Genomic DNA, 24,899 nt, shown 5'->3' with positions numbered 1-24,899 from the left:
TGTTAGTTATCTATAGCTGTTAGTTATCAATAGCTGTATAAAAATTACTTTACATGTTAGTGGCTCAAAATAAGATACATTTATTATCTCATAGCTTCTGTGGGTCAGGAGTTCAGGCAAGGACCACCCACAAGGCTGTACCCTAAGGGTCAGCTGGGCCAAGGTCATTCCAAAACTCCACTAAAGAAGGCTCCATTTTTAATTTCACTGAAGTGGCTGTTGAGGGCCTCGGGTCATTTCTTGCTGTTTGATGAAGATATCACTTCTTTGCCCAGCTTGTCTCCACATCATTGCTTCTGCAGTAACATGGCAGCTTGCTTCCCCCAGAGACAGAGAAAAGGAGAGAGGTTAGGGAGATAGAGGGGGTTAAGCAAAAGGAAAGCCAGAGTGTTTTAAAATCTAATTTCAAAAGTGACACTTTGTTACTTTTGCCATATTCTCTTGATGAGAGGCAAGTCACCAAATCCAGCCCACAGTCAAGAAGTTACATCACAGAAGTCTGTGGATTAAGAGTAGGCAGGGGTCATTGTGAGATTGTCATTGTCATTACAAGCTGTCCATCACACCACGGGAGCACAACAACAAAAACCATGCACTTTCGACAGAATTATGTGAACCGATGTCATACACTTACATGGATTTTAGGCATCAGCATCTCATACCTAAACCTACTGGCCAACAAGGGTAGCTTAAAACATAATAAAAGGATAATAAAAAATGACTAGCTAGGAAGTTAATAAATCATCAGGCTATGCTCTTCCCTGTGAAGAGTGTCTACCAGTTATTACTGATGATAAATAGCTTGATTTCTTAGGTCTTCAGCAATTAGGTGTTTTTCCCCCCTACAATTTAACATCCATCTCAAGGAGGAGGTTGTTTCATACCCTCAAATCCTGATGATTAAGAGAAATGAGAAATCTTCTAAGCATAAAAGTGTTGGTTGTACAAACTATATAAATGTCAGGAACACTGGATTGATTTAATAGGTTTACAGACTCATAACAGAATTCTGCTTCAGTCTCATTACATGAAGTTTCTGAACATCTCTGATCACAGAACTTGCTAAATTCTGAGACATGAATATTTTAGAATCAGTCTCTTGCACATTCCCCAACACAAACCATCTTAACATCCTGATATTTAAATGTACAGTTTCTCCCATGTCTTCATTATTGAGTTAAATGTACCATGATATTATTTTTATATGCATTTCATCTTTGAAGATTTATAGAATATTAAAAAGTCATAGGTAGGGAAATGGACATACTAATAATGCATGGTTAGTAGGACTCTGGGCTAATGTCTGTGTACTGACTTGAAATGGTTTCCTAGGTACATTTTTTCATGAAAGAATTAAGGTGTAGAACTGCCTTTTAACTATTTTATCATTTTTTGTATATGAATATTTATATATATACATATGTATATGTAAAAATTTATCTGCATAAATCTACAAAATAATACAGAAATAGTTGCTTTGGAAATAAGAGCATCAAGTTTCAAGTAGAGCATCATTTTTCACCAAATACTCTTGCATTTAAAAAAAATTATAAAAAAATAAAAAATAAATAAATAAAAATAAAAAAAATTTATAGCTTTCTTGTAATAAAAAAATTCAAAGGAAAAAACAGTAATACAATTAATATAAAATAAACAATTACATGATTATTGCAGAAATAAAATGTTAACTATGATTTGGCAAAAGTTGCTTTTATATTAAAATAAACATTAACAATTATGATAACAGCTATTAAAGAAATAGGCTGGTTAGTTATTTTATATGTCTAAAAGGTAATTATTTCTGTGTATATTTGCTATAATAACTAATTCATGATTACACTGAATATATTTTTATTAAAATATTTGTTAACTGATAAAAATATTTTTAATAGTTACACATACCTGTAAAAATTAACCACTTGAAAATATACTTTATTTTTCATATGCAAATCTATATAAGTGAAAAATTGCTTATTTTTTAATAGCCATTCAAATATCATATATCTTTATTATATTTTGCTCATAGCAATTTTGATATATTTTCTAACCTTTAACAGAAATATTTCTTTATGTGAATTCCAGAGCATTACATTTCATGGTCTCATAACAACCTCATTAGAAAATATTATTCATTCTTTATGTCCTGCAGACATAAAGGAGAGTTTTCTACCTTTCTTGGCTATTCAGTAACAGATTTTCCTCTTAAAAATCTAAAAATGTATAACATGGGATGTGTGCAAGAATTATCTGAAAGCCATATTGTATCATCCTAATCCAAGAAAGTTTAACTGCTTTTAATTTTTTTAGGTTATGGCTTTGTTTTCTTATTTAAAATAATATCAAGCTGCCTGACTGGCTTAGTTGGTAGAGAGTGCTACTCTTGATCTTGGGTTTGTGAGTTCAAGGCCCATATTGGGTATAGAGAGTACTTAAAAATAAAATCTTAAAAAAAAATTGTATCCTTTTAATATCCATATCTATCTTTGTTAAAGATATTTTTTTTTCACTTAGCAGAACTAAGATAACTAATTTTAGAAGACTTAGATAAAAATCCATTTTGTTTTATTCAGCAAGTTTCTTTAATTTGTCTCTAATGTTGAGTGGTAGATGGCATTAATAGCCTCATATCTTCAACTATTTTCTATGCTGTTCACTTTCTTTCTCCTCCATTTGACTTTGGGCTGTTACATGATTTAATTTGGGCAATAAAGTAAGATGGAAATGACAGCTTGTCAGTCCTGTGCCTAGGTCAAAAATGATATAGTTTCTGTTTTCCTTCTCACTATTTGGTCATCTCCAAGGGAAGCACATGTCTAGACAAGCCAGATGGTCTTAGAAGGAAGAATTCTCATTGCTATTATCTTGGTGATATCGTTAGCGGTGATATATTATATATAAGTAGGACAGAGTAAACTATCACCAAAAAAATGAAAACTTTGATGCTTTTTGTGAAAGGACTCTGGTACAATGAGAATGTATTTCCTTCAGAGAAAATTCATGACTGAATGAAATAAAAATGGTAGAAATAGAGATTTTTAAAAATATTTTTACGGTAAGTGCAACTATAATGTTAGAAATGTAATATACAGGGGAGCCTGGGTGGCTCAGTCAGTTGATCTCTTGATTCTTGATTTTGGCTTTCAGTTCTTGATCTCATGGTGGCAGTTCAAGCTCCACATTGGGCTCCATGTGGGGTATGGAGCCTACTTATAAAATAAAATAAAATAAAATAAAATAAAATAAAATAAAATAAAATGTAATAAATTTAAATTCAAAATAAATGTAATGTATAATAGAAAACCACCTTTGAACATTTTTCTAATCATGTACTTATTCATGAGGAGTTGTCTTTGTCTGTGGGAACATTGTTCCTATGTTGACAATATATATCTTCAGAATAAATATTTGGGGCAAATTGCTTTTGAAAATAGTTGTTTTTAAAAATGTGAACTCTTTCTTTGAACTTGTATATTCTATGGGTTTTGATAAATATACGAAAGAATTTTGAGTTAATTTTTGTAAAACATGTAAGGTCTGTTTGTAAGGTAGAAATAAAAAATTTAAATAAAACATATCAATAAATTGTGTAGTTAATTACTAATGATAAAAAATTCATCTAGGAGAAAGTTTATAAGGTAAATCATCGATCTGTTGAGCAAGTGTGCCGTGATAGATCTTGAGTATTTGTTGAGACCTTTTTTTTTTTTTTTTTTTTTTCTTTTTTGGCTAATATGATTGAAAAAGATCTTGACTCTGAGTTAAAGGTTCAATGAAGTTCGGTATGGACCAGCCTCCAAGACACTAAAGATGAGCTACACAAGTCATTTCTGCCACCACTACTTCTAAGATTTTTATTTTAAGCCAAAAAATATTATGAACTAATGTTGGTGTCCTGAGAGGTCACTGGGAGAAGCCAAAGTGCCACGTTATCAGTTTATTCATCCAGCCTATGGAGATAATTGAGTGATGAGGAACCAACACTTGCCAATACCCACATGTATGAGTTTGGAAGAAGATTATTCAGGCCTGATGAAGGTTGAGATAAGCCAGCCCCCCAATGAAAGACCCTGAACAGAATCATTTAGCTAATTTGTTCCTGGATTCCTGACCCACCAAAAACTGTGAGATAAAAATGTTCATTTTTTAAAGCTGTTAAGCTGTTAAGTGTTGTAGTGATTTGTTTTTTTAACAGTGGTAATGAATGTGCTAATTTGAAATTAGCGGTTTGGCGCCTGCCTTTGGCCCAGGGCGTGATCCTGGAGACCCGGGATCGAATCCCAAGTCGGGCTCCCAGTGCATGGAGCCTGCTTCTCCCTCTGCCTGTGTCTCTGCCTCTCTCTCTCTCTCTCTCTCTCTGTGTGTGTGTGTGTGACTCTCATAAATAAATTAAAAAAAAAAATTAAAAAAAAAAGAAAAAAAATTTTCTCATTTCATTGCTAACCTATCATTTACTTGATATACTTGTTCAAAATGCTCAAAATTATACCCCAAAAGTGTAGACTATTTTTGATTCATAAGTTAATTGATCAAATGCAAGTTTAGGGCAGCCCCAGTGATGGAGTGGTTTAGCGCCGCCTGCAGCCGGGGGTGTGATCCTGGTGACCCGGGATCAAGTCCCACGTCCGGCTCCCTGCATGGAGCCTGTTTCTCCCTCTGCCTGTGTCTCTGCCTCTCTCTCTCTCTCTCTCTCTCTCTCTCTCTCTCTGTATGTGTCTTTATGAATAAATAAATAAAATCTTTAAAAAACAAATGAAAGTTTAGTGGGATTGATTTATATGCTACATATAATTCTGTAAGAAAAAAAAAAACAGCATGCTCGTTTCTTATGTTCAATCTCCTACCTAATGTATAAGCATCAGTGAGTTAAAAGTATACCACCTATTACTTTGAAATCTCTTTCAAAATATAGAATAGAACCTGTAGAGAGTAGATGGCTACAAAAATTTTTTCAAAGGACAGATTTTTTTAAATTATAAAAGAAGCATGATTTTTAAAATGTTGACTAAACCAAAGAAAACTATTAGAACTTTCATGAATGTTTTTAATTCCTAGGCTTTGTTTTCCAAAATATTTCATTAATTATTACACTATGTATAACCTTTAAACCAATACATCTCAAATGGCACTAACATAATTCACTACATCTAATCTTCATATTATTTTAAATCCTTCTAATAATTTGAAGAATCTTGTTTCTAGTCCTCTCTTTTCCTAGTGTTCTAGTATATTTGAAGTTTTGAAATTCTACCATTTTCCATTCAATAGACAGTGAAGTTATTGAATGGTTATCTTTCTAATTTAGTAAAACAGAATATATACACACAAACAGAAGGATAACGTGAAGTGTTAACACTGGCTGCCTCTAGCTATGGGTATGTATAATACACATATACATACATATATAATTTCCAAGGCCATTCACAAAATTCAGTAAATTCCAGTCTTAACCATTTTCTTATTCCATGTTAACACCACTGCTACTACATAACCTCACCTTTTATATGCACCTCATTCCAGTTTATCACCAATGAAAACATTGATAATTATGAAGGTACTGGGATGCCTGGGTGGCTCAGCGGTTGAGCATCTGCCTTTGGCCCAGGGTGTGATCCTGGAGTCCCTGGATCGAGTCCCACATCGGGCTCCCTGGATGGAGCCTGCTTCTCCCTCTGCCTGTGTTTCTCTGCCTCTCTCTGTGTGTCTCTCATGAATAATTAAAATCTTAAAAAAATTATGAAGGTACTGTACATTAGGAGTTTCACCCATCCAATTTATGATTAGCAATGGTTATATAATCACTGTTTGGGCTCTGATTGGTCTAGCTCCAGAATGTCATGATTAGAGTCTGCATTCTAAAAGTTATATTAACTTGGTTTCCTCCCTAAAACCTTAGTCTTAGAAACAAGCCATTCACATGATCTTGGCATGTGATCTCTGGAAACAAGAGCAAACAGATGGTAAGATAAAAGAAGAGGAAAAGAAGAATGACCACCCTGTCATCAATAGTAGCAACTGGATCTCGAGCAAGGGACTCATTAAGGAGCCATGTTGAATGTATTTTATTATTTTTGAGAAACAGAAAATATATGTGCACTAACTCCTAAATATTATTTTACAAGGTTTACCCCGTAGGATGTTAAATACTTCACATTTCCTAATTTGTACATTCATCAGAACATCAGAATATGTATATTCTACATCATTTCATATGGTGATGAAATATAACTTTTAGGTAAGAAACAGAGAATATACGCTAATCTTAGGCAAGGGGGGATATTGTCGGCATACATGTATTTACCATAGTAACAAACAGTTGTCTTGAAAAGATGAGTTGAAGCACAAGGGTTGTTCAGTTCTATTTCAGCTACCATAAAAGACCTAGACTTTTAAGATATAGGGAAGAAAAAATGTTTTCTAAAATAACCTCAAGAGGTGACCAACACTTTAAAGTGTTTAATGAAATTTACACTGACTCTTTCTGATCATATTACCAAAACATTTTGAAGAAAAATACTAGAGATATTAAAGTTTTAGAATTTATTAAAAGGACAAACAATATTGTCTTAACAAATGAATGTTTTTAACTTTACTGATACTCAGCATAAAATTTGCTCTCAGACTAAAAAATCACAAACACTGATGGCAAGAGTTTTACTGTAGAACAACTAATTGTTTACACTTATTTATTCTGACATTGAATCCCAGGATATTGTGATGAAGAAAAGGGAAAACACATACACCACAGTGCCTAAATGCAGACAAATATTTACCAAAGCCACTTAGGGGACATTTTCTATATTACAGAGAAGACCTTGTACCAGCCCTCTCAGTAGCAAATGAAGAACATATACCTGAAAGAAAATAAGACAAATATAACAATTACTGAATAATTAAGTAGACAGTAAAATATTAATCTCATTATTATATTCTAAACATCACAATGATGCCTTATCCTGAACGGGAAATGCATTGTTTTGTTCTAAAACAATTCACATTATATAATAGAGATTTTTTTTTTTGCCTTAGAAACCCTGATTATTCCATTGTGAACTGTAGAATTTTCAAAAGATAAATACTACAAAATATTTTAAAAACCTAGATTTAAATGTATGTGACATCATAAAAAAATTCCATGCCATAAAATACATAGGAAAAAAGGGGTGAAATTGCTGTTTGCAGGAGTAAAATAGTAGCATTTTATGAGTTGGGGAAGTTTTATGATACTGCCTAATGATTTTCTTTGTTTGGCCAGTGTACAAATGTGTCACATCCATAGTTTGCCATGCCTAAATTGCTACTCTGCTCGTATGCATGGCTTTCCTCCAGTTATTTTATGAACGTCGAGCTTATTAGATTTCATTGTTGAAAATGCCGTTTCCTCAGATTTAAGGTGGGCTGCATCACCTCCATGGTGGATTTCTTCCACAGTGCACTTGTATTTAATGACAGTGTCTATACATCACAAAGTAAAGTGGTGACTTGACAACTACATATGTGGCCCATTTTATTTATGGATCAAGAAAGGAACAGGAATGTCTAACTTTACCACAACCAAAGTTTCTTAAAGATAAGAAAACTGAGAGCCAGGGAATTTAAAAAGTTTCTCTAAGGTCTCCTTGCTCTCTGCTAAATGTAGTTTGCCTTACTCCAAGATACAGTGGGTAAATTCAAAATTAGAATAAATATATGTGAGAATCCAAATCATCTTGATTGACCACATTAAATCAAAAAAGCATGTTAAGAGTCTAATAATGTCAACTTTTAAAATCCCCAAATTCATTGAAATGGGAAGAAGATGTAGAATTAATCATTTCAAAAACTTCATTCTTAGAAGTAGAAACAAAACCTAGGAGTGTGAAGCGAGTGATCCAGGATCACACAGCTGACAGAAATTATAGAATTATAAACATATGTTCACATAAATTTGTTCTTTTTTGTATCATGGCATAATAGGACTTTTGAATTCAATGCCCTGAGTTTCTAAATTTTTCTAGTAGCAGCTCTGTGATAATTACATATCTAAATATAAAGAAAAAGAACTATTATTCCTTTACGAATCTATGGCATTTTTTTCCAAAAAAAAAGAGATAAAGATAATCTATACTTTGATTATAGAAGAAATGTTACATTTTCTTTATATGCTTTTTTTCAAAGAGAAAAATTGGGAAAAGTACTGACAAATTCTAAGAAATGAAATATTAACTTTAAACATATTTGTTTAAATGTCAAAGTATTAACTTTAAATTTTTCTCTACAGTTTAACTTAGCAATGTATAAATCATGTAATGCATTTTTGTTGTGATTTTAACATGGCAAAAAATTACTAGCAGGTTCACAGATATGGAGGACATGATCACTTAGTGTGATTATGTTGAAAATTGCTCCACATATCTTGTGTTTTAACCAGAAAATCTCCAAGTAATCATCTAAGACCTCACATTGAGATCCACATACACAAAAATATATATAAAGCTATCCCAAATTCCTGCCAAAAAAGGAGAATTTATATGATCCAAATAACAACACAGAGGTAACAGGATATAACAACAGAAGATACTAATTGAAATAATAAGCAACAAGGCAGAGGGATATGGAAGGATCGTAGAAAATATGAATCTTGGCTAATTTTCAATTTATGAATTAGACATTTTCAGGAATTAGTGAACTAAGAAATTGTATTATTTCTATGTGTCAACCCTGGATACATTATTAATATTTATTTTCAATTATACTCTTATTAATTGTTCTTTTTGTCTCTTTTTATTCTTTTATTTTTTCCTTCTTTCTTTCCAACCTTCATTCATTCCTTCTTTTTTCCTTCCTTTTTTCCTGTTTTCTTACTTCCCCTTTCATTACTTTTTTCCTTTCATTATTCCTTTTCTTATCTTCTTTTTCATTTTTTGAATACCCTTATTTGGAAAGATTCAGTAATTTTTACCACTGTAAAAAGTTTTGCCCATGTAAAAACTACTACCAAGTTCTCTTACATGGATAATATCCAACAATGGTTAGTCTTCAAATTCTGAGCATGCCAATTTAGTTGTATTCTTCTTAGGGTTGGTAGATAAAATACAGGATGACAGTTAATTTTGAATTACAAATAAACAACAAATTGATTTTTAGTGCAGATACATTTCTTGGGATATAACAAGGCATCTGTATTTTTATTTGTTAAACTGGCAATCTCTTTTTTTTTTAATATGGCAATCTTTGTTTATTCTATTAACCTCATGTGAAATGATAATAAGAATTCTCAGATACAGTCACATGGATTTTTTTTTTTAGCTCCACACTTCTGAGTTTTCTGAAATAGTATAAATTAAGAACATGAGCTTTAAAGCCAGGTAGTTCTGAGCTTGAATCATAATTGCATAAATCTGATCAAATCACTTTACCTCTCCAGACTCATTTGTTGTTGCTGTTGTTGTTTCATTTAAATAAATAGTAGAAATGATAGTAAAAGCTTCAGAAACTGTTGTGAAAATTAAATGATAATATGTAAAGTAACTGGCAGACAGTTTTCCCTTATAAAATACTTATTTCAAAAATAAAATAAAATAAAAATTTAAAACTTCATCATGACACTAAAATAAAAGCTTTCTATCTCTTTTGAAAATGCACCCATTTATCTCTAATTCAGAGAAAATAATATAAGTCTCTTCATTATTTTGTTTATATATGAACTATAGCCATCAATTAAAAAAGAAGTGAGGAGGTCAAGATGGAGTCTACAAAATTGCAAGTCAGAATTCGGAAGACTATGACATGTTTTGAAAATATACTGTAGTAAAATAGATAAGTTAGTAAATACAGACACTGTGAACTTTGGACTAAAGAAAGCTGGGTTTAATTCCTATTGCCTTCCACATGATCTGTGAATTTGTCTTTACCTAGAAAATTGGAATAAAAGTTTCTTGTCTATTTGATGTCCTATTAAAAGGACTATTAAATTTAAAATAATTGAGCATAATGAAGATACTAATACTACCACTCATATCTGACAGTTCTGTATCTTTTTATTTTAATCTTGTTTTTATAGCTGTTTTTATTATCAGTTTTTTTTCATATTTTCTCTTTATGCCTTGTAAAACTTGTCTCTATTTTCCTTCGTCTTCTCCAATTAAACAGTTTTCTTTTTATATCTTAAAAAATTAGATTTATAGATGCTCCTCTCAATTTGTGATCGATAAAAAAAATTTTCTCAAGTGTTAAAATGTATGAGATATGAAATCTTGGATGAAATGTGTAAATGCTGCCTTTCACCTTAACCTGATGAGTAACTAAAGTTATGAACAGCTCATGATTGAAAATGAGAAGTTAATGACTACATTGCCTAAGGACAAAGAAAGGTAATTTTATAGATAAGAAATTTACTGTGTTTTCAAAAAGAGATCCTTTCTAACAATCAGTTATGCTTTTACAAGTACTTTAAACATGTGAGTTAAAAATTGGATAATAGAGTAGTATAGACAGAAAAATTGACTTCTCAGTCAATATGGAGAGATTTTATGTCCCCCAGGAAACTTTCCTTAACAATGAAAAATGGATGAATTGCAGGAAGATGAGGCAAGAAAGAAGTTATTACTCATAATTTATCAGAATACATGTTAACAGAAGTTTTAAATTATTATTCAATAAATTAAGGAGAACAAATTATTAGGTTTAAAGTTTTTTTAAAACTTAGTTTCCAAAAATATAATAAGCAGCCAAAGAAGAAATAATATATGAGCAAAGATCCATGGACTACACAACTCAAGGGCCAAATTACAGGACATTTTTAAAAGGTTGTAAAAAAGAATAAGAAGACACAGAAGCAGCAGCCAAGACCATGAAGGGTTTATAAATCCTAAAATATTTACTTAACAAAAAAGGTTTCAGATCTTTGACATATGGCATATATCTTAATTATTATATTAACTTGTTTTTCTCCCCTGAAGTAAATTTTATCAGTGAGATATAACTCAGTTTCCTTTTGGTTTAGTGTGGGAATGAGAATAACAACTGCTTGACTATATTTAAATGTCACTATTGTTTTTAGAATTTAGAGTAGAAGAGAATTACTAGATTTATTTATTTATTTATTATTTATTTATTTATTTATTCATTTATTTATTTAGTATTTAGAAGATTTTATTTATTTATTTAACAGCACAAGCAGGGGAAGCAGCAGGCACATGGAAACAGAGAAGCAGGCTTCCCACTGAGCAGGGAGCTCCTGGGGTCTCTCTTAGGGCTTGACCCCAGGACTCTGGGATCATGACCTGAGCTGAAGGCAGACACCCAACCACTGAGCCACACAGGCACTCCAGAGAATTATCAGTTTAAGCTTGAGACAGAAGAAGTAAGTTAAAGGCAAGAACCTAGCTGAGTTAAAAAAAAAAAAAAAAGAACCTAGCTGAGTTGGACTCAAGAACTATAAGTAGTGAAATTCAATATTGAGTGGAAGTGTCCAGAAAGATACCAAGATTTCCTCATTTACTAGATTCCTGGGGTAATAAGTTACCAAAATTGCATATCAATTACATGTGCATACATAACCAGAATCAAACAATCAGAGTAGGTGCTAAATACATAGGGTTTTTAATTTTTTTTTATTTTTTTAAAAAATATTTACTTATTTATTCATTAGAGACACACAGAGAGAGAGGCAGAGACAGAGGCAGAGGGAGAAGCAGGCTCCATGCAGGGAGCCCCATGTTGGACTGGATCCAAGGACCGTGGGATCACACCCTGAGCCAAAGGCAGATGCTCAGCCACTGAGTCACTCAGGCATCCCAAAATACATAGTTCTTAAACAAATATCACCATTTTATACATTGCAATTTAGAAAACAGGTAGTAAGTGGTGTATGTTTGGGTTCAATTAAAGCCAATGATGTATGTAACTTGCTGTAATAAGAGAAATATGGGCAGCCCTGGTGGCTCACCGGTTTGGCGCCGCCTTCAGCCCAGGGCCTGATCCTGGAGACTCAGGATCAAGTCCCACGTCAGGCTCCCTGCATGGAGCCTGCCTCTTTATCTCTCCCCCTCTCTGTGTCTCTCATGAATAAATAAATAAAATCTTAAAAAAAGAAAAATATAATGACATATCATTAAAATCAGTTAATATATTTGTGACAGTTACCTGAATTACTATAAATTTATTTTTGGTATCTAAATTATTGGGAAATAATTCTGGCTAATGTGTTCTTTAACATGAATTATTTGCAAAACAGAAACCAGCAACCGGTGAGTTTGCACTCAGAACCCTCGGAGGATGCAATTTCAATTGTGATGAACAGGTAGCAAATGGAGGAATGTGTGGTAACAATAAACACAATAAGAGTGTTCCTTGTGTCTAGGCCAGTCCTAAGTGTATTACATGGATTATACAAGAGCTTAGTATAGATTATCATTGGTTGAACAAAAGACAGCTTTACCTGTCACAAGGCACAGACCGTGATTGCAAAAAATATTATATAGGAAGATCATTTTCGCAAGAAATCCAAAAGACTCTTCATTAAGTGCTCTTATGTTGGAGATGCTTATTGTGGAAAACAGACTTTAGGCTGCTGTATTTTCTCTGAGTAATGTCAAATGCCAATTTTAAATCATTTTCTCTTAAAAGTATTGTGACAGATGAGCTTTCAATGAATGAGTTACTGTTCGCTTTTTGATATCAATTTCCCAAACTATGTCACTCAAATCTATTCTGAGCCACTTATGCCAATGGCAATTCCAAAAGAAGTTTTACAAATATAGGTTCTTGTGCCAGGTATTATAGTAATGTTGTTCTAACAGTTTATCCTCAAAAGAATTATAAAATATTGATAAAATATAAATACTTCAGATTTTGGAAAGATTAATTCCAATAATATTTTTAGTACAAATAGATACTTTAAGATGAATTCATCCTAAATATACTTCTTCATTGACATTTTCCCTGGAGTCAAATATATTTCATAATGTCATAAATCCATAGGAAATTTTATATGATCGCCTGTATTCTTATATCAAACGGAGGGAGGAATATATTATCATGAAATACTACTCAATATGATACTTTTAAATAGTCATTAGTTGGCAGAGCCATGGCATTTGTAGTCTAGTAGTGCATAAAATTCATTAGGAAGTTCTTAAAGAAACTCAGGGCATTTTTTTAAAGTATTTATTTATTCATGAGAGACACAGAGAGAGAGGCAGAGACATAGGCAGAGGGAGAAGCAGGCTCCATGTGGGGAGCCCGATGTGGGACATGATCCCACGACCCTGAGATCACACCTTGAGCCAAAGACAGACGCTCAACCACTGAACCACCCAGGCATCCTTAGGCCCTTTTCATATTTAACTAACATATTTCACTAATAAATTATATAATTATATAATTATATATATATTTATATTTATATATATTTGCTCACGTGTTGAAAATGAGAAAAATATTTTAAATAAGGACATATTATATTTTTGGACTATTAATAAATTAGTTGTCTGTACCAGTTAGCATTACTATCTGTCAGGCCATAAAACTGATTCTTCTTAGCTTGGCCTGTGATGTTGGGGTTTAGACTCTGCTCATCACATTTTTCTGTCAGTGAGCAGGTGTGTTTAGGAGAACTAGAGAAGTGTTCTAGAAATCTGAGAGGAAGAGGAAGTCTTACCCTTTCCTAGTGTCGTCTTAATCCTGCCAACATGAACTTAACAATGGCTCTTTGCCCTGGCATTTAGGTTTAATGTCCAGTTTTCCTCTATTCCCAGAAGCTCCCTTACAGATGGAAGCCCAGTACTCTAATACTCCCCCAACAAGGGTCCCCAAAATGCAGCTGCCTCTTCACTTCTGGGGTATGGCCACCAACTGGCAACACTCTCACTTCAGAGGGCCTGGTCTCAGCTCCACAGAACCTCTTCTCCAAGCTTCTAGGCTCCAGTGACCTAAAGTTTTCCCTTTGTTTGCCAAAGAAGTTCTAGAATCACTTCCCCATGTGTTATTCCATATTCTTCTTTTTGCTTTTCAGTTGTTGACTAACAACTGGTAATGAGATCTTGATATTAACTCTTCCTTATAAATGAATGATGTAGTTTCTGTTTTCTTTATTGAATCATGACTTAATCTTTAAATAAAGATTTTAATTTTTTTAAAGATCTATTTATTCATGAGAGATACACAGAGAGTGGCAGAGACATAGGCAGAGGGAGAAGCGAGTTTCCCACAGGGAGTCCCATGCGGGACTCCATCTGGGGACCCCAGGATGATGACCTAAGACAAAGACAGACTCTTAACCACTGAGCTACCTGGGCAAGATTTAAAGGTTTGACTTCTCCTATCAAATGTCTGAAGAAGTATTTTTTATGCTAAATAAATTTTAAGCAGGAAGAAAAATATTTTATTTTTCTTAATTCCTTATCCCCTGTATTCTATAATGGATTTTAAATTATTAGTGAATAGAAAAAGAAAAAAAATTAAAATATTACTGAATAGAAAAGGGAAAAAAAAGGAAAATAAGGACCTACTTTATTTCTGGCTGTTCCTCAGTCTTTTTTTTTTTTTTTTTTTTTTTGTTCCTCAGTCTTAAAACATGTTTGTATCAAATTGTTGTGTATTAACATCTGCCTTATAAGACATAAATAATATATGAACATGCTGGTCAGTATTAGTCAAGTATTAAGCAATCATTATGACATAATGCCTAGAATGCAGTATCTGTTCATACAGGAAATAGAAAACAATAAAATGGATCCATGCAAAAGAATACAATGTCTGTTAAGATGTTCTGTTTGGGGGCAATATGTACATAAGGAAGACACATAAGAAACAAAATATTGTAAATAAAGACATCCAGTGAGTCATACAGTGTTTACAAAACACATTCAATGCATGTCTCTCCACCTGATCTAGAAAAAGAACAGAAAATTTTGAGCTTTTAGTTTTTTTTCTAAGTGATTTGTCAAGGTGACCAGTGCTAAGAACATTAGGCCTCTATATGGCAGGTCATGTGAGTGTAGGTTTTTGATGTCTCAAAGACAGTGGCTAAAGATTGGCTCTGCTCTCCTAAGTTAGTAATTTTTAGGAGTATTGGGGTTTAGACAACTCTTGTTAGAATAAAAATAAATTCCAATATATAGTTCCTTATCAATGTGGCTTCAGATTAATATGTCTGTAATATAAAAGGATGATGAGGAGGAGAGGTAAAAGAGGGGTTTATTATGTTTCCATTTTTTGATGATTGCATTCTTGCGCTTTTTAATTCCATTTGATCAGTCTCATACAAATTGGAAATTAAATTAGGTGTCTGAGCAGTTGCTGAGAGTCTAAGCAATATTTCTGTAATGCAGATCTGATTATTTGTCACAGCCACTGTAAGGTGGTTTCTGTCCTGAAGTCCTTAATGTTTAAAAAATATTAACAAAACAAAACTATTAGTCAATTGGTTGTGGTCAAAATCAATCGACGAATCAATCAGTTAATTAATCAAGATACTGTCTTCTCTAGGTTTTCTATGAAATTTTCACAGAAAAAAGTATTGTCTAAAAATGCATAAGTCAACAGCTAAAATCAATCTCAAAAGGGTTCACACTTAGATCATTTACCTTGTATATTTGTTCAGCAATTTAACTTTGCATAAAGTCTCTAAATATTTCTTGTTGACAAATGGAGATTTTAGAATGATTGTTTTCTGACACTGTGTGAGTGATATTGGAATAGTGCAAATTTATGTCCTAGAGGTGCAACATCAGAATTTAGGTGTGTCTTGGGTGAGAGGGAGTACTTTGTTCAAATTGTTTGAAGAATGTAAAGACTAGATGATACATATGGCCAACTGAAGATTATGGCAATAATCCTGCAGCAGATGGTAAACCTCTGGACTGAACTGGGGGATGAAATTTATCATAGGAGAATGAAACTAGGATACTGGAGGGAAGTAGCGAGAACAAACAGTGCAAAATCTAACAGGATTTTTTACTTAAAGAGGCAAATGGCAGAAGTAGGGATTTAGCAAGGGAACTCGTTTTGAGAAAAATGATATTAATGTGGCCATTGGTATATCCTGAGATAAGGAGAAATAAAATGAGATAGTTGGGTTCTGAGCAGAATTTTGAATTACATATATGTAGGTGCAGGCACATGTTCCCTAATTTCCAGCTAAATCTCCTCATATACTTAATTTTAAAAAGAGATAATGGTTAGACCATTAAGAAATAAAATGCTTTGTTTTTAAGGAGCAGGCATTTGTTTAAATGTTAATGATATAACTGGTATTTAGAGAAATAAATTCCAAAAGATTAGGGAAAAAAATTTAAGACTCTTTTTAGGCAAATTCTATACCTTATGACATTTATAGCTGGATCCCATTTACACTTTTGAGCTTCATTTAAAAATAACTACATGCCACATAATTCCAAATGGCCTTTCTCATCACAGTATGGTTATTTTAAAAATTCAATTTGCATTAGCATAATTCTAACTGACATTTAAACTGTCAGTCTGTACATTTCTCACAGAGTGTTAATTTTATCCAAAAATGATAGAGTATATCACCATTAAGTCAATGATTGGATATGGAAATAAATTCAATTAAATTTCAAAACAAAATACCACACAAATATCAAGATAATTAAATAAGTGTGGTAGATGTGAATTTGAGATGTCTGTTATTTCAAATGCTTTGAATAAATTAAAGTTGCATATACATATATAGGTATAGATATAAATATATAGATAGATGCACACACACATTTATGCCAGATTTTTGTCATGACAAGTCCAGTCAGTCAAATGTGCATTATACACAGACGTATCAAATCAAAATTAGTTATACGTATTCAAGCTAATTTGACATTTTCTGGTAAAAACACCCATGCTAGTTAGTCAAAATAATTTATAATTTGAATATACATGGAATCTGAGAAAATATAATATTATAGTATGAAGTATTTGGATTTAAATGTGAAGGCGGATCAATTGATTTATTAATTTTTAAATATTTTGAAATAGGAATGCATGAATTTAACAATGTAAGGCATTATCAATGCACATTTTTTCAAACAATGTGTGACTAATAAATGAGCTTTTTAATTTTAACAGACTGATAAAATAATTTAGATTATAAAATTTTGTATGTGATCCAGCTGTCTATACCTCACCACTTGTTTTGCTTTGCTTTTCAATGGATAACAAAAAAAGAAAGAAGCGAAAAGAAACAAAAAAATTGGAACAATTCTAAAAAGATGGCATCTTGATATTAATTCTTTGAGGCCTTTAACATATCAACTTTCATTCAAGATGTCTCTGGAATATACAAAGTCAGTGTAGGTAAACTGGGAATGTCTAAATCGTGAATTCTACTGAGATATGAAGAAAAAGAAAAGCTGGTTGTGTTTGTGACATAAGAGATCTGGCTTGTTCTTATATATGGAATGTGGGCTCAAATTTTTTAAGTAAGGACCTGAAAATACATTTGAGTTACCTCAGGAAAGGGTTGTACCACCATACTTGTATGTGATAATAAGAAAGGCCTCCTGACTCTGATGTTTGAGAACAATCTGAATTTATAGATTAGATTGTTCCAGATGAAATTAGTTGGGACAGGATTCTGCATCTGCAGTAATCTGGCTAGCAGGAATAATCAACAAGTACTATCCCATTTAATGATTTTTTTCATCTAGCACCTCAAGTGAGATTAACACTTTGGGCTATAAAGGGTATATGATATCATAAAGAGAAAAAAATAAAAATAAATCAGGAATCAAAGGTTCATGACAGCACTAAACAGTCTGGAATATGTGCTTCTTACTGAAGTGAAACTAATAGACATGTCAAGAGAGTGATCAACAAAATAATGAAATTCTTCAAAGATTTAATTGATGCACACACATAAACACAAGTACACCATAAAGACTAAAGAATTTTAGAAGCAAAAACAACATTTCAAATATAAAAATTTATTAAGGAACATTGGAAATAGTAATATCTACTTTTGAAAACAATTGCTTGGAAGATGAAGAAATATATAAAATCATTGAAAATAAGATAAAAGAATGAAAATATCTAAAACAATATAAAGGAAAGACTCAGAAGATATAATGTGAATAATAAGAATTCCAGAAGAAAATGGACAGATATGTAGAAAGAGCAAAACCCATGATAGACGGAGGCCTGGCTGACTCAGTTGGTTAAGCATCTGCTTTTGGGTCAGGTCATGACCCCAGAATCCAGAGAGCCTACTTTTCCCTCTCTCTCTGCCTGCCACTCCATTTGCTTTTGCTCTCTTTCTCTCTGTCAAATAAATAAATACAATCTTAAACAACAACAATAGAGCAGAATTTCTCTGATCTGAACAAAGATCTGCCCAATGAAAGGCTCATGATAATCTGGGAAAGATATTTCTTTTAAAAAAATTAGACAAATATTCACAAAATACTTAGACTCTAAGTGGAAAAGAAATTTTAAAGAAAAATATTACAAAGTTACAAAAATGTTACAAGTCTACTACATAAAGACAATTTGCTCTGAAACTTCCTCTTACCTAGAAATCAACATGCAGTGTCTAAGTCAAAAATCACATGTGCTAAAAGAATCTTGAAATTTACCATGTTGGCTAGTGTTTAACAGCCATGAAAAACAGGTATAAAATATTGCATGGAAAATATGTATCTTTTAATATTCAGCATACAAAAATGCTCAAAACAATAAAAGGACACAAATCTGAACAATTAAAAGATTGTTCAACTATCCTCTTTGCTCACATTGAATATAAGGGCCTTGAGTTGGTGCCCATATTATGGATCTTCTTTCTCAATTCATAGAAAAAAATAAATGTTAATAAGAAAGATATTATAAATAATTTTATTGAGTTATAATTAAGATTTCTTAAGGAATTTTTAAAAACTGACAATTCATAGAAGGATTTATCCATATGACAAATAAGCTTGTGAAATGAAAACCCAAACATCTCTAGTTCTCAAGAATGTGCAAATTAAATATTGCTTTTTATTCTCTAGACTGGGAATAATTAAACACAGTGGGAATTTCAGGGCTTGTTAAGATGGAAAATAGTGGATATTCTCATGAATTCCTGGTGGGAATGTGTTTTGCCACACTGCATTTTGTAGAACAACCAAAAAATAATTATAAACACTTGCAAGCAAGAATATAGTTGCAAGCATATCAATAGGTCTATAGTAGCAGAGTCACATTTTATGCTTGGTACTGATGATTATGGTAACACATATTACTTGGCGCCTTCAATGGGCCAGGCCCTTTTCCTACACATTTTTATAGATGGAATAATTGAAGCAAAGATTATTTAAAAAGCATATCTAAGGTCATATAAATAGGAAGTGGGGAGATTGGTTGAAACTGTAAGCAATCTATTTCTGAAGTCTATGTTCTCAAGCACACTAGGTATTTAACATATGATTCAAAATTTGGACACAGTTTAAAAAGAATGACCTAGATCTACATTATATATTTGGAAGACTGCTCATGATTTATTTTTAAGTAAGAAAAGCAAGTTGGAAATGGGAATATTGATCTTATATTGATCTTATTTATCTTATATTGCCTGCAACAACTAGATCACTAACACAAAAACTATTTTTGGTGCACAAACTTTTTGTTTAATTAAATTGAATTAATTTGGAAACACCTACATGTTTCTGGACAAAGCATATGATGTACTTCTGATATTTTCCCAATTTTTATAGTCTGAATGATTCTAGTTTCAATTTAGTTATATAAAAACAACTAAAGGTGAGAGCTTAGGAAAGTCTACATACAGAAGCAAATTAAGCACTGCATTAGGCTGTTGTGTCTTAGCCCATAATACTTTGAAAACAAATCAATTAAGTAATAAATCTTTCTATTATTTCAACACATCAGAAACAAAAGTTATTGTCCCCAAATATCCCTTTGTCCAAATAACTTGCATTATCAAACTGTTGATAAAACTCTTATGGTTCTGTTTAAATGACTTCTTATATATTTCCTTATATAAATGACATATAAGTAATTCCTGGCCTCAGTGAATTTTCAAATATTATTCAAATTGTATCAAATTTTTGTACTTTCAAAATAAATATGTTCCAGAAGTGGTTATATGCTGAGTACAGGTCCTGCATGTCCATATTGCAAGTAAAAAAATAAAATCCACTGGAGTGCCATAGAATGACTTTGAAGTCTACCTTTTAAAAAAACGATTCTTTGTAAATTGAACATGCTTATAGATAAAATGGAAGGGTCCATGAAATGACTTTGAATAGGAGGATGAGTTAAAGAATGACGGTGAACAATCTCTTTTATTTGCTACCAAAGAAACCTGAACAAAATTTCCTCCTAGTTTGACTTTATTTTCAATGTACTTCCAATAAATAGAACCACTTGCAGTTCCTCAACTCTGTTTTTGGTTTGCAGGCATTTGTGCTACCTGCTTCTTAACTACTCATACCTGTGTATAGCCTACTCTGATACATGGTAAAATCCTCAATATATATATATATATATATATATATTTTTTTTTTTACATTTTCCCAGGAGTTTTCTAGTCTAGTTCTAGACCCAGGCATTGTTTTCTATTTCTGCCATGCATACAAGTATTTCTCACATCTCACACCAAATTGTAAATTATCTTTTTATTTCAGCATTATCTAAGGAATTTACAACCTGTTTGAAGACACAAAGTGGTCTGGTCATCTTATATCCTTAGCACTTTGTACAGTATTTGATGCATATGAGACACCCAGATGAAAGATGAGGGAGACAACCAGGCTTAATTTACTAAAACAGAGAGACTCCAGAAATTTTCCTTCGTATTCATCATGAGAGAATGCTGTGAGCAAAATAAACCAGCAGAGAGTCAATCACCTCCATGAAACTCTGTAATTAAGAATGTGCTTATATAACATTAGATTGAACTCTTTGGGATTATATTCTGTGCTTTATTGAAAGTCAAGTCCTTTCAATTCTATTATTTTTATTTATCTGATTTTCATACCAAAAAAGGAAAGTCATTGGAATTTAAAATATATATTTGGCATTTTTTAAAAAATCAACTTTAGTTTCAATCAATAGATACTCAAGTACTAATCCCCATAATTTAAGTAATTAGAAATGTTATAAATTTAGTGTTTGATTGACATTTTTCATCAGTAACACCTGATTTTAATTTTAAATGTTGAACTTATATAATTATTTTCTAAATATAAATAGATACCAGGTAGAATTTGTTGCCCTGCCTAGTTGTGCCGTATGTAAACTCTGTCTATAAATAAATACAAATATATGTATATATGATATATGCATCATATATTCACATACATACACTGAAGGGGAGCAGAATATGCCACCTCAAAATATGTATTTTGACATATTGTTTGTTTTAAATTATAGTTACTTGAAAAGCCAGCGCAAGAAGGACATTGACCTTCCTTGTCCCCCTGAAAGCAGGAAATATATCTCCCATGTGAAGGGTACTTTGCTTATACCAGGAGGGGAGAAGGCATTCTTAACACCAGAAAGAGAATTCAGTGCTGAGAAAGCTGAACAAACTTTGTTTCTTCCTTACTAATTTAACATCCTAAGGCCTAAATTCTTCTCTCTTGTCAATTCTTTACAGATTGATTGTTTCATTGCCTAAAAGATATAAGAGCATAAAAGCTGTCTGCTTTGGTCATTTCTTTGAGTCTCTCGCTCTCTCCTTTTTTTTTTTTTTTTTTTTTTTTAATGGAGTTCCTATCTGTATGAACTTAAATTAGTTTTTCTCCTATTAATCTGTCTCATGTCAACTTAATATTAGTCAAGCCAAGGAACCTAAAAGGGAAGAAAAGTTTTCCATTCCTATAACACCCATAATTAGTAGGCCTATTTCAACAAGGAATCTTAATATATTTTGATTGGAAAGAAACTTAAAAAAAATCATCCAATTATTTTTGTTCATCTTGAAACCTGTAAACTTTAACAATGAAATAGCATTTCAAAGGACAATTTTTAGCAACAAAATACAATGAAATATTTTTAGCAATGAACTAGCACTCCAAAGGGAAGGGATACTTTGCAAGTCAAAAATTAATCTACATTCTATATTGTATACGCTTATATTTGTCTATTATTATTTCAAATCCTTTTGCTAACAATAATCTAAGGTTGTCTACACTTTATCAATCTATCTATCCATCCATCATCTATCTATTTATATAAGATTACTTGCCACAGCCAAAAAAATAGCTTCTTACCTTTCCATTTCATTATCCAACCTCTCTTGAGAGCTCTTGAACCATTTCCCACATTTGACATGGGTGATTTTCTCTCTGGGTTAGCTTCATGGTCCCCGAATTTAGGATAACTTGCATATGACAAAGAGACATATGACACCCAGCCTTACATTTTATGATCTATGTCCCCGAATGGAAGAGTGATGTTTATGAGAACAAATCTGAAAATGTGCAGGAAAAGTAATCTATGTCTAACTCTTTATTAGAGTCCTTGTCATGAACTGACAAATTAAGAAAAAAATTAATGACAGAATGAATAAATATTCATAGATGTGGCTACATGCCCTTTCTTTGGCCTGGAGATTTCTTTTTTGGACTCTGCTAGAACCAAAAGATGTAAAAATAGGAGTAGGAAATATCCCAAAAGAAGCATTTTGATTCCAAAATGTGGTAAATATGTGCAAAAATAAAGGAATACATGTAGATTAAAATATTTTTTCAAATCACCCTTAATGAAGAACATCACATACCCTAAAAGGCACCCACAAAAATTACACATTTAAATGAGCCATAAATAAACCACCAGCAGTATAGAAACAGAAATCTCAGGCTAACTCAGAAGATTTTCTCCTGTCTCTCCTCAATTTATTTCTTTTACTCTCCTGGCCCCAGGTACCACCCATTCTCTGTCATTATCCACTAGGTTTATCTTTTCTAAGCTTACTTATAAATAGAATCATCTTCTTTCCCATGTAGCTTATTTCACTCAACATAATATCTTCAGTAGTTTGTTAATATTTATTGCTGATTACACCACAGTCTGCCTATCCATTAACTTATTGATAGACTTTTGAGTCTTTTGCAGTTTGTTGCTATAAACAATTATATACAAATCTTTTTTTAAAGGTTTCTATATCTTTGAAATTAATATCTAGACATAGAATTGCTGGGTCATAGGGTAAATTTGTGCTTACACTTAAAAGAAAACAAACACCATACTAATTTCCAAAGTAGTTGCATAATTTTAAATTCCCAGCAGCAATGTGAAAGAATTCCACTTGCATTACCCTTTCACCAACATTTGGAATCATATTTATTGAAAAGAATTATCCTTTTTCCATTGAATTACTGTGTAGTTTTGAAAAATATTAATTGATCATATATATGTGAGTTTATGTGTGCACTGCCCTGTAGTTCAGTCATTTAGATATCTCTCCTTACATCAGAACCATAGAGTTGTCATCATTGTGACTTTAGAGTAAGTCTTAAGATCACAGAATGCAAATCCCCTTCATCCATTCTTGTCTTAAGAAATTATTTGGACTATTCCAAGTCCTATGAATATGTGTAGACATTTTGAATCATCTCAATGTCTACAAAAAATGTAGCCTACACAGCTTTTTGTTTGCATTGCCCTGAATTCATACATCAATCTTAAAATGATGATCAGTTTAATGTATTGAGTTCTTCATTCCAAGAGTATATCCTAGCTTCCCTTTGTTTGGGTCTTTTAAAAGTCTGTATCATTAGTATTTTATAGTTTAAATGTGTAGATTATTTTAATATTACACTATTAAACTGATTTTTTTAAATATTTTCAGATTGTAATTGTTATTTATTGCTTATGTAGAGAACTAGATATTTTTTAAATGGATCAAGTGTCCTGTGACCTGCTCGACTCCATGATTAGCTCTAGTCAGTTTTATTTTGGTTTGTTCACTTAGGATTTTCTACATGCATAATCATTTCATCAGCATTTAGAGTGTTACTGCTTTCCAATGTGGATGCTCTTTACTTATCTATCTTTACTGCACTATCTGGAACCTGAAGTATTCAGGTTGTTAACCATATGTGATGTTGAGTTTTGTCAAATGCTTATTCTGGCTACTCTTAGATTATCTTTTTCAATGTTGGTCAATAATCTTTTTTTAAGATTTTATGTATTTATTTATTTATTCATGAGAGACACAGAGAGAGAAGCAGAGACACAGGCAGAGGGCGAAGCAGGCTCCGAGCAGGGAGCCCAATGTGGAACTCAATCCCGGGACTCCGGGATCACGCCCTGGGCTGAAGGCAGACACTCAGCTGCTGAGCCAGCCAGGTGTCCCTGATGGTCAATAATCTGATGATGATATGCTTTGGAGATTTTTACATTTTTACATTTAAGTTTTGATGATGTTTTATGATTCGGGTTATGGTTATTATTAAGGCTGGAGGTCATTGAGCTTCTTCAATGTATGGCTTCATAGTTTTTGTCCAATTTAGAAAAGTTTTAGCCATTATTTTTCCAAATGTTTACTCTTCCACTATGTCCTTTTGGGACTCGAATTACCTATATCTCATGCTACGTGGTGTGTCTCAGCAGTCAATGAGGCTGAGTTAAATAGTTTTCAGTTTTTTTTTTCTGTGTATCCATCATTTTCAATAGATTCCACTGTGTTATTTACTTTAGTCTTAATTTCTCCATTGTCTCATATGGTAGTATTTTCCATCTAACATATTTTTTTCTTTTAAATCATATTTCACTTATAGAGGTTCAATTTGATCATTTAATAATGTCCATTTTTTCACATTCTGACCATGTTTTCCTTTACATTTCTATATTTCTATTTTTAACCACTTTATTGTGGTATTATTAAGCATACAAAAAAGCTGTACATATTTAACATACTCGATGAATATGGAGATAAGTATACACTTAAAACACCATCAGCA

General features: G+C 32.2%; 2 long non-coding RNA genes across 4 annotated transcripts in view; one reads left to right on the top strand and one right to left on the bottom strand.

The window, feature by feature from the left end:
* The window catches only part of LOC112643156 (uncharacterized), a 33,998-nt gene extending 13,108 nt beyond the window's left edge, over positions 1–20,890 (top strand). The window contains exons 3-4 of one of the 2 annotated variants that reach the window (XR_004812739.1): positions 10,156–10,349; positions 20,616–20,890. This is a non-coding gene — a long non-coding RNA (uncharacterized LOC112643156). Of the gene's footprint in view, positions 1–3,744; positions 4,695–10,155; positions 10,350–20,615 lie in introns of those variants that run through there. The other variant, XR_007409178.1, reaches the window with a different exon arrangement.
* LOC112643154 (uncharacterized) lies at positions 57–13,916 on the bottom strand. Of its 2 annotated transcripts, XR_003125668.2 has the most exons (3): positions 13,640–13,916; positions 6,771–6,851; positions 57–317 (listed from the first exon to the last, which is right to left on the bottom strand). It is a non-coding gene; the product is annotated as an uncharacterized LOC112643154 (long non-coding RNA). The 2 variants fall into 2 exon arrangements; XR_007409176.1 differs by lacking the exon at positions 57–317 and having other exon boundaries at positions 6,523–6,851.
* Positions 20,891–24,899: the final 4,009 nt, after the last annotated feature.

This window comes from Canis lupus, chromosome 38 (genome assembly GCF_003254725.2).
Source record: "Canis lupus dingo isolate Sandy chromosome 38, ASM325472v2, whole genome shotgun sequence".
Taxonomy (NCBI): domain Eukaryota; kingdom Metazoa; phylum Chordata; class Mammalia; order Carnivora; family Canidae; genus Canis; species Canis lupus.
This window is presented reverse-complemented; position numbering and strand designations above follow the sequence as displayed.